General features: G+C 39.9%; 1 long non-coding RNA gene across 2 annotated transcripts in view; it reads left to right on the top strand.

The window, feature by feature from the left end:
* The window catches only part of LOC108388251 (uncharacterized), a 224,934-nt gene extending 206,682 nt beyond the window's left edge, over positions 1-18,252 (top strand). For both annotated transcript variants that reach the window (XR_012131577.1, XR_012131578.1), the window contains exon 3: positions 18,100-18,252. This is a non-coding gene — a long non-coding RNA (uncharacterized lncRNA). The remainder of the gene's footprint in view (positions 1-18,099) is intronic.
* The last annotated feature ends 582 nt before the right edge of the window (positions 18,253-18,834 follow it).

Below are 18,834 nucleotides of genomic sequence, written 5' to 3'. Positions count from 1 at the left end.
GGTTACCAAGGGCTAACAGGTAGAAGAAATGGGGAGATGCTGGTCAAAGGGTAAAAGCCTTCAGTTATGAAATGATTAAGTTTTAGGGATGTAATGTACAACATGGTGACTATAGTTAATAATATTATATCATATACTTGAAATTTACTGAGAGTAGATCTTAAGTATTCTCAGCAGACACATACAAAGGTAACTGTATGAGGTGATGGATATATTAATCAGATTATGGTAATCATTTCACAAAATATACATATATCAAATCATTATATTGTACACTTTAAATATATACAGTTTGATTTGTCAATTATATCTCAATAAAGCCTGAAAAAAAAAAGACTTAGGATAGTTCCTATTCCATGGCTGGAAGCTGACTTATAACAGCTTTTATCACTATTAAAATTATTATTATTACTCTTGTTCTTATTGTTTTAATACTTTAAATGCTTGTGATGATTAATTTTATGTGTCCAGTTTGACTGGGCTAAGTGATGTCCAGATAGCTAGTGAAAGATTATTTCCAGGGGTCTCTGGGAGGGTCTCTGTAAGGAATCAGTGTTTAAATCACTAGACTGAATAAAGAAGATGGCTCTCACCAGTGTGAGTGGGCACTATCTAATCCCCTGAGAGCCTAAATGGACCAAAAAGAGAGGAAGGGTGAGTTCTCTTTCTATGCTGGAGCTAACGTAGCTGACTTCTGCCCTCAGGCTTCTGTGCTCCTAGTTCTTGGGCCTTGGGACTCTGACTGGAACTGACCATTGGTCCCCAACTCTCTGAGGCCCTTGATCTTAGACTGAATCATACCACTGGCTTTCCTGGTTCTCCAGCTTGCAAATGATAGATGATAGGAGTTCTATAATGTTTCCTCTTACCTCTCTTTCTCTCTGGATACATGCATCCTGTTAGGTTCTGTTTCTCTGAAGAACTCTGACTAATGCTTGTTCAAATTTACAGACATGTGTTTATTAGTTACTCTGAGAACCTTTGCTTTTTGTATTCCACTTCTTTACTTTTGGTTAGTTTTCTTCTTTGTATTTCCTTAGTATCCTCTCTGTCAGAGTCCTTGTTTTGGAAAACATATGAATTTAGAATTTTAAAGTATGCCTTCTTTGCCATTTATTTAAGATCTTTATGCAGGAAGAAGTGAAAAGAGGAACAAACGGAGACCAGAACTACTTACCTCTCCACTCCCATGCATGTATGTACCCATTCCAAGAAATATGTTAGGACCCACAAGGAAGGAAGGGCCTAGTAGTCACAAAGTACTTTAAACATACTTTGAAAGAGTCAACTATTCATTTTCAGTGCAAGAAAGCCGAAAGAGTTCAAATATATATATATACATAGATTCAAACATATATTTTAAAAGAGGGGAATTCTTTATTCTGAAGAAATAGAGAAATATGTCATTAAAGGTCCATATAGGGGTCACAATAGTTGTTCAAGGGAGTAGAACATCAGTAAATTTTTGTCAGGTCAATTTTTAACTTTTAGAAATCATACCATAAAGTTTAGTTAATTATGGAGGTGCCGATTTCATCATTATCTGTGAACAGTAAACTTTCCTGGTCTTTTAAAAAATACATATTTATTCACCTTTGCTTTTGAATGAGAGTTTAGCTGGGTTTTGAATTCTAGGTTAATAATTTTTTTTGGACAGCATTTTGATATCTCTTCTTTGCCTTTGAATTTGTGAAGTTTTATTATGTATGACTAGCTTTGGGTTTAGATTAATTTATTCTTCTCAGAATTTATGATTCTTGAACTTCAGGATTCAAATCTTTTAGTCATTTATGGAAAAATTTCAGACATTATCTTTTCATAGGTTGCCTTTGTCTCATTTCTCTATTTTTCATTTTTGGAATTAAATATGTATTGGGTCCAAACAAAAAGCAAATAATCTAATTTAAAAATGGGCAGAGGAGCTGAACAGACAGTTCTCTAAAGAAGAAATTCAGATGGCCAACAGACACATGAAAAGACGCTCCACATCGCTACTCATCAGAGAAATGCAAATTAAAACCACAATGAGATATCACCTCACACCAGTAAGGATTGCCACCATCCAAAAGACAAACAACAACAAATGCTGGCAAGGATGTGGCGAAAGGGGAACCCTCCTACACTGCTGGTGGGAATGTAAATTAGTTCAACCATTGTGGAAAGTAGTATGGAGGTTCCTGAAAAAGCTCAAAATAGAAATACCATTTGACCCAGGAATTCCACTTCTAGGAATTTACCCTAAGAATAGAGCAGCCCAGTTTGAAAAAGACAGATGCACCCCTATGTTTATCGCAGCACTATATGCAATAGCCAAGAAATGGAAGCAACCAAAGTGTCCATCAGTAGATGAATGGATAAAGAAGATGCGGTCCATATACACAATGGGATATTATTCAGCCATAAGAAGAAAACAAATCCTACCATTTGCAACAACATGGATGGAGCTAGAGGGTATTATGCTCAGTGAAATAAGCCAAGTGGAGAAGGACAAGTACCAAATGATTTCACTCATAGGTGGAGTATAAGAACAAAGAAAAAACTGAAGGAACAAAACAGCAGCAGAATCACAAAACCCAGGAATGAACTAACAGTTACCAAAGGGAAAGGGACTGGGGAGGAGGGGTGGGAAGGGAGGGATAAGGGGGTGGGGAAAGAAAGGGGTCATTAAGATTAGCATGTATAATGTAGGGGGAGGCCCAGGGAGGGCTGTGCAACACAGAGAAGACAAGTAGTGATTCTATAGCATCTTACTACGCTGATGGACAGTGACTATAATGGGGTTTGTGGGGGGGGGACTTGGTGAAGGGGGTAGCCTAGTAAACATAATGTTCCTCATGTAATTGTAGATTAATAATACCAAAATAAAAAATAAAATAAAATGAAAAAAGGTGACAAGACACTATCTAGATTTAAAGAGAAGAAAAAGCATGATTTTAGACAAATTAAAATGTGATGTTGCATCATGTTTGGTTATAAGAACAAATGTGTATTAACATGCAGATATAAGTTTCATTATTTTTTAAACTAAAGTTTACTGGGATTGCCCCCCCCCAAAAATATATATATATATATATATATATATATATATATGTATTGGGTCTCCTCATCCATCTTCTATATCTCTTAATCATTCACTATTTTCCAGCTCTTTATATCTTTGTGCCTTCTGGATAATTTCCTCAAATTTGTCTTCCAGTTTTTGAATTCTCTTGCTTTATCTAATTACTGTTTAACCTATCTAATTAAATTTTAATTTCCTTGGTATCTCCCTATGGATTTTTCCTTAGGCTACCCTTTCACATAGCGTACAGGTCTTTAAGGGTTGTAGCTTTTATGCAGTTCAATTAGCTGGGTCTAAAGCCCACTGTATTTCCCACAGGAATGTAAAATTCTAAGACCTTAGTGAATAGATCAATAATAAACCCTCCATCACTACAATGCAGCTGCATCATGAGTTGACACTTTAAAACTTTGTCCTGTTTTCAATTACCTCTTTGTTTCTGGTGCCTGGGGATTTCTCTTTCTTTCTTGAGAGCTTAGCTATGAATATAAAACATTTTAAAATTTATATTTTATCCTGTGTTTCTAGGTTTTTATAGTGTGATTTATCATAGTCTGCATTTTTCTCAAAGAGAATATCATGAGTAATACTTTAATAATGAGAAAAAAACATCATTACTAGTTTTAAAATGAGAAAGACATCTGTGTTATTCTGGGACCAAGAGAAATCACTCAAACAGCACAAGCCAGAAAGGCTGTCTGTCTGTCTGTGTTTTGAAGTATGATGCCCAACGGATCCCAAAGCTATCCTGTATCTTCAACTTGATGGTCACATAATCTGCCATTAGAGAGCAAGAGCAATTACATGATGGGTTTACTTGTGATGCAGCTCATCTGAGTGAGTATCAGAGCTTTTGAGTTCTAGTCATAATCATACCACTGACTGAAAAGGTCAGGATGGCTTGAGCCTAATTAAGTCAGTAAGTAACTTGTAATTTTAACTAATTAATTACATTTTATTAATACAACAATAATCCAACAGGCACATGAAAACATGCTTCATATCACTAATCATCAGGGAAATGCAAATCAAAACCACAATGAGATATCACATCACACCACTTAGAATGGCCTCTACCCAAAAGACAAGAAATAACAAGTGTTGGTGAGGATGTGAAGAAAAGGAAACCCTCCTACACTGTTGGTGGGAACACAAATTGCTGCAGCCACTATGGAAAGCAGGATGGAGGTTCCTTAAAAAACTAAAAATAGGAATACCATATGACCCGGTAATTGCACTTCTAGGAATTTACCAGACGAAAACAAAATCTCTGATTTGAAAAGATATATGAAACCCCTTTGTTTATTGCCACATTATTTACAATAGCCAAGGTGTGGAAGCAACATAAGTGTCCGTCAATAGAGGAATGGATAAAGATGTGGTACATATGCACAATAGAATATTATTCAGCCATAAAAAAGAAAGAAATATTGCCATTTGTGGCAGTATGGATGGACCTGGAAAGTATTATGCTAAGTGAAATAAGCCAGGTGGAGAAATATAAATACCAGGGGTTGGGGTGAGTGGGTGGGGTGAGGGAGGGGGATAAAGAGGCACAAAATCTCAATCATAATATACATTGATCATGGGAATGGAAGTGTAGCATGGAGAATATAGTCAGTGGTTCTTTAACATCTTTCTCTGTTGATAGATCATAAATGCACTATTTGGGATAAGCATTGAATAAGGTGTATAACTGTTTAACTACTGTGTTTTATACTTGCAAGTAATATAATATTGTGTATCAACTATATTTCAATTAAAAATTTTTTAAAAATACTACAGAAGAATTTTCAAACGCCTATGAAGACAAATCCTAGGGATATGGAAAAGAAGTAGACAAAAGTTGCTGTTCTCAAGGAACTTACAGTTCAGTCATAGGAGACTGGCTTTGCAATCATCTGTCATATAATAGAAATTTGGATACATTATTATCAAGGTACAAAAGACAGTCTGTGACCAGTTGAATCCTGATTGGGTGGGAAGCTATAATCAAAAAAGTTCTACAGTAAGAAATGACAGAATTGGAGGTATAAAATTAGGCAATCAGAGATTTTAGGTGGCTATTTAAGGAGTGCAGTCTCCTCAATAAATGAACTCCATGCCTTTGGTGGGATGGATACAAATGTACAGTCTTCTGGTATCCTTTCCCAAGTATGGGTTTAGAGTGATATCTACAAAACCTTTGAAATTGCTGAAGTGCAAGCCCTATAGGGCCCATGGGGTCTTGCCCTTCTCAAATCATTCAATAAATAGCACTCAGTGGAGATTCTGGCTGAGGATACTTGTTTTCAAAACAACAACCCTGAGCCAACCTACTTAAGTAGTTCCATATGTTTCTATGGAGAGTTTATGGATTGTGGCCTTTGGAATTCTTTTGTTTACCACCAGGAATCCAAGTCCTGAAAGCTGCTAACTAACCATGAGGTTTGCTGGTTATACAAGCTGTTAGACCTCTTAAGGACTCTGACATAAAGACCACTTTCTGTGGAATAAGAATTAGTGGTTTAAAAGAGTGCACTTAACAGTCACACATAAGTATCAGTTCCTGCATGACATTACTGGCCAGACTTTTTAAAAAAAATCTTAAAAACTGGTCTGTGCTGCCTTATGTGTATACTTAAATAAGGCCCTTAAAGGGAAATCTGAGCAGAGCTCTGAAACACAGGTCTTTTTTTTTTTTAATGAATGACTGTCTTCAGCAGACCTAAAGCCAGTACAGAAAGGTGGGTCCTTCCCTACCTGGGGCCTGAGGACCCATCCTGACCCTGGGCAACTATTCCTCTTCTTCCCTCCCCACCTCCACTGATGCCCATCTTGCAGTCATGTTTCTCTACCTTTTACCCATCTAATTCCAAACACATGGGGGTTCTATCTGTTTCCAGAAAAGAGGTTTCCATGGATTGCCTTAGCAGCCTTAATAATAGCTACTATTTATTGAGTGCTTTTTGCCAAGCACTGTGTTCTTTTCATACTTTATCTCCTTTAATCCTTACAATAGCCCAGTGATGTGGGTGCTGTAATCATTCCTCATTTCACAGGTAAGGAAATTGAAGCTCACAGAGTCGAGCAATTTGCTCAAAGGTATTTAATAGGCACATTAACCTCCTACTTATAATTCCACTATGAATGGCATACATGGGACATGAATTCAGGACGCCTGACTCAGACTCTTCCCAGTATGCTATGTGCCCTCTCTCTGTCTTAGGAAAGCACTTTTAGCTTGATCTCTAAGGCTCCCTTCCAGCTTAGAAATGCTATGGTTCTTCTCAAATGTCAGTTGTGTTGTGGTCCATGCTGTTTTCATATAAAACAACACAGGAAAGAGGCTGGTCATTTCCCTCCATAAAACAGTCCTTTACACATTTGGAAACCATCCATGGCTCGTTACAGAAGCTTCTCCACAGAGTGAACTGACATGGCTGGTGCTAAAGGGTAATGCCTTTGAAAGACTGACCTGAGACCTTGCCACTGTACCCAGGTAAGCATTTGTTAGGGCTAACAAGTGAATCAGCAAAAGTGAACAGACAATACCATGCTTGATTCTAACATGATGAGTCACCCTGAAATCTGGCTAGCTCTGGAGCCCCCTGAAGTTCTAACAGAATATTAATTACCCTGTCATTTCCCGTTCCACACAGCTGGGTGGGATTGCTACCAGCCACACTGTTGAGAAGTTACATGTTTCAGCCCAGCCCAGAAAAGTTTCCTGTGGTGGGTGAAATGACAGCATGCACGAAGGTCAAACTCCAGATGTGGGAATCTGACTTTTTTCCCCTGTTGGGAAAACTGCCTTGTTATAATCTCAGAAGATATTCAGTATAGGTTTAAGGCCAAAATCTACTGAAAGATCCAAGTCTCTCTAACCTGGAGGATGCCAGTCTGTTTCACGTACTTTTATCTAAGCTTTGAGACCCCCTTAGATGCCTGAGTCAAAAGACCAGAGGAAGGGGAGGGTGATTAGACATTTCTGAATGAGGGGAGCTGGACCTAGAAGTTGCTGCTTGTTCCTTGAAGTTAGGCAGTTCAAGAGAAGGAATGGGTTATTTCTGGACTAATACCTTGACTAAATAGAAATGCCAGAAGGTGGCGGGAACAGTACATGGCAATGTGGTGGGGAATTTACTAATAATTCATTCATTCCACAAAAATTCCTATCAGGTTAGCAAAATTCACTCATATTATACCAAGAGATGATAAGAAAATGTAGTGTCTTAATTTTTCCTTATTAATTGAAATAATGTTCCTCCCATGTTTCTACCATTGCATCCCAGGGTGGGAATTAAGTTTTGGTCCAATTTGGTAAACTTAGTACAATGTAATAATTTAGGTAAATACTCAGTTCTTTTCATTTTTCAGATTTCTTCTCCCTACTTCTGCTCCTATGCAACTTGGCCTCTGGGGATTTGGCAATGGACAGAATCTGTGGCTGATCAGTTTTGTGGCCCTGTCAGCAGGATAAGGGGCCTTTTGAATCCTCATTGGTCACTGTGGCAGGAGGGCTGTTGTCTGCTCTCTGCATGGGACCCACTGAAGAAGGTGACATTATTTGATGTACTGGCATTCATCTGTAGAGCCCTAGTCATGAGCTCCATGCCTGTGGTACTGAGGGGCATGGGGCTGATTTCGTTCTGACCGCGGGCCTTCACTGCTGCATCTGCTGTGGGACTAGAAAAAGGAATTAGCTTTCAGAGGGGATGCATCAGTGAACTTTTGCTATAGTGATGCTGTGTAATGAAATACCACTGAGCCCAGGGTCATAGAGCAGTAAACATTTTAGTTCAGAGGTTGGCAGTCTTTTTCTTTAAAGGGCCAGACAGTAAATATTTTGGGTTTCTCAGGCCATGCAAACTGTCACAAGTAACCAACTCTGCCCTTGTAGTGCAAAAGCAGCCACAGAAAATACATGAGTGCATGTGCCTATGTTCCAATAAAACTTTATTTAAGAACACTGGAATTTGAATTTCATATAATTTTCATGTTAGGAAATAATATTTCATATGCTATGAAATGTTAGTTTGATGTTTTTTAACCATGAAATTTAATGGCCAGCGTGTTTTTCCCATGCGTTGTATAGAAACAGGTGGTGGGCCAGGTTTGGCCAGTGGGTCATAGTTGGCTGATCCCTAATTTAGCTCATGACTTTGCTCTGGGCCGCACTTACTCATGAATCCGCAGTGAGCTGTGAGTTGGCTCAGTGGCTCTGCTGATTTGGTTGGGCTGGTTCACATGTCTGGAGTTTGGTGGGCTGCTCGAGGATGGCCTCAGCTGGGTGACCATGGCAACTTGGCTAAGCTACATGGTACCCAGCAGGTAAGCTTGAACGTGTTCTCACAGCAATGTCAGAGGCAGAGCAGTGCAAGTGGAAATGTGCAAGCACTTTTAGAAGCCTCTGCTGAATTATGTTTGCTAACATTCCACTGGCCAAAGCAATTCACCTTCTGAACCCAGAGTCAGGGGTGGGGCAGAACGCTCTGCCCAAAGCATAAGGGCACTGCCAAGTTACATGGCAAAAGTGGAGTACTGCGGCCATTAATGCCATCAATCTACCAAAGTACTTAAATTGGGAGGAATTTAAAAAATATTCTACTTATGGCCTCTTCCATTAGGTATGATGCTAGAGAGAGGTATGAACATGGAACATGTAAATGGGGGACACAGGCATGTGAAACAAGTGTGATAAGAGGGAAGAGTGTGCACAGAGTAGAGGTGTGAAAGAACTTGCTCTTTTTTAAGTTTTGGAGTTGATAACAATGTACTTTGGTTTTCTTAGAATTCTCTTTAGTAAGATGGTTCTAGTTGTTATAATGCATGTAGCGGAGAGTGGAGAAAAGCAGGCAGATTTCAGAGTAGACTTGATAAAACTTGGCAATATATTGGATGCAATGGACAAAGTCAAGTTCAAAGAGCAGACAGTTGAGAGTGAGAGAAAACGGGGTGCTTGTGTCAGCTCATTAGCAGTAGTGTGGTGCTGCCCTCAGGATGCACAGGTCAGCGGACCGCTCTCCTCTCTCTTCAATAAAAGGAGAGCATGGTGAGGAACACTCAAATCAATTCCCGATTAAAGGTGAAAGTAGAAAAAAAAAGGCGAAAGTAGGAATTTTAGATCCAGTTTCATGTTGCAGTGGTTTTAGAGTAAAGGATCAAGAAATCTGTCATTTTCTGGTATAAAGTGAGAGGAACCATTCTTCCTTTGCCTTTTTATCGAGATTTAACTATTACAGGAAAAAGCTTTCCCCCCTAGGGGTGAATACCTCCCTCCTTCCCTCTTCCCTCTCTCCCTCTCTCTCTCCTACTTTATTTCTTTTTATATTTGAACTGGATAAGAGGGGAAAATGGTGGCCTGTGTATGGCAGACTCTGACTAGAGTCCCGTAGCATCATGGAGATTCCTTGATCTGCTTCGTGAAAGTTGGCTGCACCCCAAGATTCCCCTGTTTCAAAGTAGGGTCATGTAAATGGCTTAGGTTTCATGTAAGGACTCTGGGAGATTCGGGTCATGAAATATAATGTGCAGTCTGCCTACTTACCCAAAATAGAAAACTAGATCCATTTGTTATAGAACCTTAAGCTTTAGTTTTCTTCTCATAATTACGGATGTGCTGTTGAAGCTTATTGCAGTAAATACAATGAGACCTTACAATTTAAAATGAAAATAAAATATATATGATTTGAAACATCATAGTTTTAGGATGGAATATGTTTAAAGTGTAAAAAGCAGTAAGGCTCTGTGTTTATGTTACCTAAATGTTAATGGTTTGCCCTTTTTCCTTATCTTCTAAGTCCTTCTGTCCAAGATTCTTAGATTCTTTGGCTAAAAAATCATGTCATTAAAAAGGAATGTTTGGAGGCTCCTTTCCACCTCCACCCCCAGCATTTCACATGGCATTAGCTCCAGCAGGAAAACAGACTTGAAACCAAGTTAGGGAAGAATGATTATTTGTGCTTTGTTTTTATATTTTATTTGTTGCTTTTCCCTCTAGATTATCTAGTTTAAAAAGGAACTTTCATTATCCCTGAAGTTTCATGTTGATCAGATGTTTTGTCCCTGTAATTTCCCCTAATTTGTTCACATTACGTCAGCAAGAGAAACAGGAATAGGTCTGAAGGAAGCCCAGCTATGAGCTTGCAGGATTCTGGGGGGCTCTCCAGTAACCCCAGAGCTGGTCACCTCTGTAGCGGCTGCTAGTGATGCTAAGCTACTCTGCCCCAGGTGGTCTCGTCCAGGCCCAGAGCTTCACATACCATGGATTTGCTCTTGACTCCTTTGTCACTATCTCTAGCCCTGTTTTTGCTCATATTTTTAGATTGATATATCCAGCTATTGTTTGACATCATGAGACCCTGGGGTATCTAACCATCACCCTCAAACTCAGCGTGGCTAAGAGATACTCTTGATTCTACCCCCACCCCATGCACCTGCTTCTCTTTCAACCTCCCCATGTCAGTAAATGGCACCACCATCAACTGCATTGCTTAGTCAAAACCCTAGCAGTCACTTTCATCCCTCACTTTATTTCCTAGCTTACCTGCCATCCGTCCACAGCCCTGCAGCTGCTCACTGTATCTAAAGCTGACCACTGCTCAGTGCACCACCTCTACAGCCTCCTAATGGCCTTCTTGGACCCTCCCAGCGGAAGCAGTAGCACTGCTCCTCCCTCATCACCTTGTCCTGTTTCAATGATATTTTATTTTCTTCTTAGCATTTAAAACTCTCCGAAATACCAGTGTGTTTCTAATCTGTTTTCCCTACTAGTATGTAAACTTCATAAGAACATGAACTTTGTCTTTCTCATTGTGGTGTGCCTAGCACACAGACAGTGCTTAGTACAATGTAGGTGCTCAAAAAATGTTTACCAAATTAATGAAAAAACACTAATAACAGAGGATTTACCTTGATTATCTAGTTCTTAAGGAGCCTGCAGTAGGTGTTGAATTCTACCAGGTGTAGCTACGGCTCTCATATTGCTTCCAGCTTGTGCGAGCCACTCCCACACGGCTGAGCTCTGGTTGCCCTGATTCATGCTCTTGTCTCTGCATCAGCTCCACACCCACCAAACACTGATCCAGACCCTAGTATATGCCAGGCGCTGTTCTTGGCTCTGGGGAGGCACAGCTGAATGAAGCACACAAACACTTGCTTTCACGGGGCTTGTATTCTGTGTATCTGGTCCCTGTGTACCTTTGCCCAGCTCCCAGTACCACTCAAACGTGCAGGAATTGGCTCTGCACCAGGATGGCCCTGATGGCAATTAGTCCAGACCATCTGCAAGTTTCCCCTATTTGCTGGAAATGTAAGGGGTTCCCTAACTGGATTTTCTGGTTGACCCACAAAGGGGAAAGTGAGTTCGAGCCTGGGCCAGGGTAGTACCAAGATGGCATTAAGAATGGGGTACAAACCCTGGAGCACAGTCTGCTGGGCACTGATGCTTGGCCTCCCCTGCTGGCAGCCCATCAGGTCTATTGAGAAGTCCAGGGGCCTTCATGAGAGCTCAGGAACACAGGACAACCCATATGTGCCCACACCCACTGCCTGCTCAGAAAGGGAGGGCCTCAGTGGGCCAAAGCTGCTGTTCTTGCTTTGCCTTGGCTTCTGTGGGCAAAGCTGTATGTTATATAGTGAGTTCACTAGTAACACTGTTGAAGACCATTTTTAATTAGAAAACTCCTGTGCAGTCCAAGTAAACTAAATTATGAAGATAAACCTTTTGCCTCCAAGAACAGCTAACTGCCAGGTTAGCTTCCAGTTAAAAGGAAAAAAATTCACCATAGCTGGAATCATTTCATTGTCCTAAAAAGAGTCAACTTCTTTTCTCTACAAAAAACTGCCAAAACAAAGAGAGTCATTCACCTGACAATGCCCTCTGAGGCCACTGTTCTGTGACAGTGAATGGCGGGGTGTGGAGTCCTCAGAGGCCACAAAGACAGGACATTCCAAAGCCCAGACTTGCCATGTCATGTGCACAGGCCAGCCATTATCACCTCCTGGCCCCACTCCCACTCCCTGCTTGTGACTCCACTGCCTGAGAGTTAAGTGCGATCTTAAGGGCCCCAGTGAATCATGTCCTGGAATTTAGGGTGGATTAGATGTGTATTCCCAGATGGGCTGCTTCTTGTAAGTGACCAAGCCTGTTGATATTTTAAGTATTTGCCATCTTTCTTGAGACTGAGCAGATTCATGATGGAAGGAGGGGTGATTTTTTTCCTCTTTACTCTTAGACTTTAAACTGCCTGCTGCTACACCCAGAGTTCTTCCTCCATATTTTGTCACGTCACCCACACTTGCACATAGAAGGCGTTGTTTCCCAAGGCCCAGGGACTACACTCTCCTTTCACTTGCTCAGGCTGACCCTCACCTTCCCTCAAGCCTATAGGTGTCCTAAATACCACTGTGCCCTTCTGAACCTTAGGTCGGAGATATTGGTGCCTAATTAGTAGGCTCTTTCACCTTGTAATTTGGTAGATTACCTCTGAATAGTTCATTATAAACATAACGAAAGGAACAATATCTGATGGCTCTAGTTTCAGAAGGGTAGGCTCCTGGCTTAACACCCAAAGATGCTAAACTTTCCTTAAGTTTGTTGTGCTTTTTTATTAACTGCCAAGATATTCACATAGTCTAAATTCAGCCACTGTATTGAATGCCTAAGAATTTGGCTATAGAATATTATTTTAAAGTCACAGCCATGTGTAATTTTGGTTCCTGGATTATATCCATGTAAGAGCCTCCTTTCCTCTTCATAGCTCTCCTTTAGGATCTCTTTCAGTTCTAAACATTTGGTGATTCCAAATAGTTTGCATTTGGAGTTTGTTTAGACCATTTTTAGCCTGAAAATCTTGAGGAGTAAGAACGGCTGTTTCTTTGTTCATCTTTAAGGTGGCTTGCTTCCTGGATGTTTTCTGCTTCCTTAGGAGTAATAATTGAGTTATCTGTATGTTATTTAGGGCAACTCATCTGAAGGGTAGTCCCTTATGTAAATAATTATTCCAAATCTGTCAGCTGCCCTCAGCATGCAATAAACTCACACATTCAGAGTAAGGTTGCTCAGTTGATTCTTGTCAAAGTTTTTAAGAATGGAGTTTCTTCAGTTACTTCTTGAGCTTACAAATCCTAGCTTTTATTTAGTCACAGGAACTTCATGGGAAAACAGCAGTATATGAAATATCCATTCACAGCAGTGATGGTGTGATTGAAGAATACCAGCAGCTGCCCTAAGTCCATGGCTGTGAGAACACAACTAAAATTGTAACACATTTTGTGAAGCACTCTTTTCTGTAGTGCTCAGTTTCCAAAGTTATGGGCAGCTCAAGTATTAACTCCTACTTGAATCCCTGTTATAGATTTAAAGATGAAAAAATCTTTTTTCTTTGACAGATTCAAACATATTGACCTTACAGATTTTGATAGTTATTGAAATTCTGAGGATTATTCACAAAGCAAATCTTCAGAATACTGAATGCCAAGATTCACAAAAATTTTTTGTGTGTAAGAATCAACTGGTGAGCAGTGTAGCACAGAGAAGACAAGTAGTGACTCTATAGCATCTTACTATGCTGACAGTGACTGTAATGGGGTATGTGGTGGGGACTTGGTAATGGGGGGAATCTAGTAACCACAATTTTGCTCATGTGATTGTATGTTAAAGATACCAAAATTAAAAAAAAAAGAATCAACTGGTGAATGTGTTAAAAATGGAGATATGACCTTGTTGATGGACTTCTCAGGTACTACCAAGTTTTTGAGTATTATGAACAACTGTGAACATTCTAGTTTGTATCTTTGTGGTGACATATGTATGTATTTTGGTTGGGCATAAATCTAACTGTGGAATTTCTGCATCATCAGTTAGCCACATACCCAGCATTAGTAGATGCCACTGAAAAGTGTCCCAAAGTGGTTATACCAATTTATAGTTCCTCTGTCAGTGTGTAAGAGTTTTGCTGTCCCACCACCTCATCAACACTTGGTATTTTATGTTTTAATTTTAGCCATTCTGATGGTTATGTAAAAGTATCTCATTATAATTTAGATTTAAATTGAATGGATGAATACATATCAGTCAAATCACACAGTGTACTACCATTCAGCCAAAAAGAAAGAACAACATGTAACTACATGCAACAATATGGATGAATTTCACCAATGTAATTGATGGAAGAAGCTGGACACAAAGGCATATATACGGTATGATTACATTTATAAACACTACCAAAAAAAAAAAGCTGATGAAACTAATATCTGGCATTAGAAGTTAAGATAATGGGTAACCTTAGGGTTGGGGAATAGGCTGTGACTGAAGGAGCAGAAGGGATCTTCTAGGATATTAGTGATATTCTGGTTTGTGATCTGAGTGCTGATTTGAGAGATGGGTTTAGTTGTGAAACTTTAGCAAGGTGTCTGCTTATGTTATGTGCACTTTTCTGTATGTATATTATACTTTTAAAAGGTTACTTTTTAAAAAGTGCGGGTTTCTAGGCCCTTACCATGAGAAGTTTGGTCCTTTGATGGGATCTGGGACTTTACATGTTTAACAAGTCATGAAGGTGGTTAGGTGCACTTTGACAAACATTGGTGATTACATTCGCTGCAGAGATTTTTAAAGCTTTCATCAAAATAAACCTCTCTTCAAAATAATTTAATCAGCTACTGTACACTGCAGCTATTTTAGGTTATTTCAGAGATGATTTCAGAACCCCCCACTTTTCATCTTCTGAGAGTGAATCAATCCTGGAAAATGAAAACACCAAGCCAGCTCCACATGAGAAATAGCTGCAGCTTAGATGCAATGTGGAAAGGACAATCAAGTGAGAAATAAATCCATTAGGTGGGAAGGAAAAAGCCCCATTAAGTGCTAGAAACATAGAAATTCTCTCTGGGAAGAGGACTGATCATTTCTGATGAAAGCCCATCTCATTTATTTAGCCAAGAGTGATAGTGTGTGTCTGGGTCTGAGGCATTTGGTGGAGCCTCTGTAAAAACTAGGTTAAGGACTGAATCAAAATCTCTTCCAATTACACAAAGGAGGAAGCTTAGAATGCAAATAACTGTAAAGCTATTGCTTATTGTGACTAAAAGTCCCCCACATGGTAAGGCCTGAATCAGTTTTCATTTCATTGCTAACTAAGGAGAAGAACACAGATCTAACTGACACAATTACAAGCAGATTCTCAAGGGGAACAAAAAGAGTGAAAAAAAATCACCCAATGCTCACTTAAAGCTTGCTCTATCCACCTGAGTTCTGAGAAAGAAAGTGTTCTCAGATGTCAAGAGGGAAAGGGATCTTAGCTAGTAAAAAACCCTCAGCTTCTAAAAGGGCCATTATGCTTTTATGCAGGGGTATAGACAATATTACCTCTGATTTACCTATAGGTAAGCTGATATTAGGCTGATATTCACTGGTATGGCTGTACCAATTGTTAAGAAATTGAAATTGCTTCATACCTGGTGGAAGATAGCTACAGTCCAGGATTCCCTGAGAGCCTGTCTCCACCATCCATACTTCCTGGCTCCTCCGAGATCCCTCAGACTTCTGGACAATACAGAACTAAGAAATTAATGTGTGATAGTGCTAGGACACCTAGCCCTCTCTAGCCACAGGCCACCTCAGGGGTCTTTGCTCTGTAGAATACCTTGAAGGAGGAGAAGTGGCCTTGTTTGAGAGGGTGGGATGAGGGGACCCTATCCATGGTCCTTTCCTCCTCTATATCTTTACACTGACCTCCCTTCACCCATTTCTACTTCCCGTGTAATTTCTCATTCTTTGGCAATTTCTCATTGAAGTCAAATTTTTAGGCACTGAAGGGTCAGTAATGAAATGAAGATGTATTGTCATTAGATTAACCTTAGATTCTGTCAATCCCAAATATCCAGCAGCTTACAGATGCTCTCTGATTCACTTGCTCACGCTCTCTCACTCATTCGGCAAACATCTATGGAATGTCTGCTACATGCCAGGCACTGTGCTTACCAGTAAGACTCCATCCTCATCCTAAAAGAAAGCTCACAGTCTGGTGGGGATGACCAGCTCATAAATAATTTTAGTATAGTGACAAAGTTATGCAAAAGTATGACAGGACTGTAACAGAGGGCCAGCGAACAGCCTTTGTCAGGAAAGACTTACTGGAAGAGGTGGTTTGAGATTAGTTTTAGCGGAAGAAAAGAAGTTAGCCAGTTGGGGATGGGGAATGGAGTACATTTGGGCAAAGGGGACTATGTAAACAAGCTGAGAAACAGCATGTGCAGGCAAGAACATGAAGTGCAAGGCCTAAGTTGGTGACAGGTGAGACCTGAGAGGACAGTGGGGTCAAGAATACTGCTAAGAGAATGAGATTTCATTCTGTAAGTCAGAGTTTTTTTGACTCACCAGGGTGCAGACAAATAATGTACTACTACTAATAAAGTATTAAGTTTGTGATGGCTTTACTCCTTATAGCTTAAATTAGAACAAATTCAAGGTTATCCCTATAATGTGGTGACTCTCCCCCACTGGCATGCCATATGGTTTTGTGAGAGCAAGAGAGAGAAAGAAAGGAATCAGGCTAGGGCTAGGAGCCAGGGCTTGAGAATGACTCTCTTTCACCTCATCCAACTGGCCGTGGTGTTAACAAACTGCTTCTGCATTTTACCTCCTTACCAAGATTTTCAGGTTTCCTCAAATCTGGGTACACCAGGGGATGGCACACCTCTGTACGTGTATATTACCCCTCTTGTTGGTCATGAGAGGACCGTGGCTGTGTGGGATGGAATGCCGTGGAAGGGTTTCCACGCTGTGGGTCCATGTGTATTTTATCACGATTCCTCTGGCTTTGCAGAGCCGTGATGGGGCATCTTGTGGGTAAGGAAACCTTAGCCGCACACTCCCAATGTAGTTGTTGTTCACATAAATGGCATGTGTTTATTGCTGAACAAATATATTATATCCATTTAAAAACATCTTCCAAAATGGAAATTATAAAAGGATAAGATAAAAAAAAAAGGTTTTCTAAAACCTTTAGAAAAATTTTTATCTTATGTACTTATGATAAACAAAAACTCATTGAATATTTATAATTTTTTTTTACGTCTTGCTTTGTACTTGTGATACTACAATTTGTAGGTCTTTTTCTAAGTTCTTATCTGGTTTGGTTTTAATGGCTGATGTCGGTAGAAAAGGCTTCATAAAGCAATGTATCTCCAAATGCAAACCCACTTCCTGAATCATGAGCCTAGTTCTAGTTCTATATGTAATTCTACAAACATTGTTGTTGAAATTCAAATCAGTAAGTTTCTCTTGCCCCACGTATTAATCAGGTGTTCCTGTAAGCTAACTGGAAGGGGTACATATTTTTTTATAGTATTAACAAATAGGTTCAATACTTGCTGAATCTCTATTTAAAACATTTCTAAAGTAGGTTAGTAAGCTCTGTATCCTATGTCTTTAAAGTGTTCTGTTATAAATGTTTGTACATGTGATATCCTTATATCATTTTTGTCAATAAAATCATAAAATGATGGAACTATTTCCAAATGTCTATTTTCAAATTTCTCTTCAGAAGGAGTTTCTTTTGAAAAGTGGTTATTTTCTCACTTTGTTGTTAAAATGTTAACTTTTCTTTGAAGGGACTGAATAAGTGTTTTTGTTTCTGTTTTTTCCAAAACAACTGTGAGATAGCATACATACAGACACCATCAAAGGAAAGGACAGCAAGGGTAGGCTATTTGTTTTTTTTATAAAAGAAAAAATATGTCTCTTATTTAAGTTTGGCAATTTGAAATTGGTCTAATTGGATGTTGGAATGAGTGAGAGAAAGGAGTCCAGGATGAATTCTGAGCTTTCCGGCTTGGACAACAGCGTGAATGGTGGTGCCACCAAATGAGGTAGTTGGAGGAGAGAATGCAGCCAGTTTAGGAAGAACATCAAATGCACAGTAGAACCTTCCTGTTGTTAAGTAACAGGACTTCCTGCTGTTACTTCACACCCAACATACTAAAAACCAAACTCATCTGGCTTTATGTTCCCAACTAACTTTTTTCTTCTGTTCTTTCTCTCACTGATACAGGCCCTGAGGATGAATGTGTGAAGAAAACTGACAAGATCCTTGCTCTCATGGAGCTTACATTCTGGCTGGGGAAGAGAGATCATAAGTAAATATATAAACAAGAAAATGATCAGATACCGGAAAGTGCTAAGAGAATTAAAGCAAGTGACAGAATACTGCCAGGCTGACTGTTATTGTGGAGCAGGCTGGGAACTAACATTTAAAGTGAGGTCTGAAAGTCCACGCACTATCCAGGAACAAGGTTTTCCAGGCAGAAGGACCAAGCTCTGGATGAGCTTGCTGGGTTCTAGGAACAGAAAGAAGCCAGCGTGGCCAGGGCCTGGTGGCAGTGGGGCTAAGCCTGATAGTCATGACTTTTCTTGCACTGCCACTCCTCGGGTCCTGCTCTATTGCCTCAGACCTGGCCTATTATATAATGCCCCCTCACTTTTCCTGACTTAAACCTCTTTGCATTCCGAGACTAACTTAGCCTTTGGAACTGTCACACTTGTATGCCCGAGTGAAGCACAGGAGTTGAGGAGTTGTTGGCTGACCCCTGGGGGCCCCTGAAGACAAACAGCTCTCCATCTGGGTGTTTGCTCTGTGAGGTTTCCAAGAGGACCTGGGGGGAAATGAGGTCTCTTATTACCCTCCATTGTTTACCCACCTGTGTATTAGTTTTCTATTACTGCTGTAACAAATTACCACACATTTAATGGCTTAAAATGGCACGAATTTATTCTCTTATGTTCTGCA

Source organism: Manis javanica, chromosome 5 (assembly GCF_040802235.1).
Source record: "Manis javanica isolate MJ-LG chromosome 5, MJ_LKY, whole genome shotgun sequence".
Taxonomy (NCBI): Eukaryota; Metazoa; Chordata; class Mammalia; order Pholidota; family Manidae; genus Manis; species Manis javanica.
This window is presented reverse-complemented; position numbering and strand designations above follow the sequence as displayed.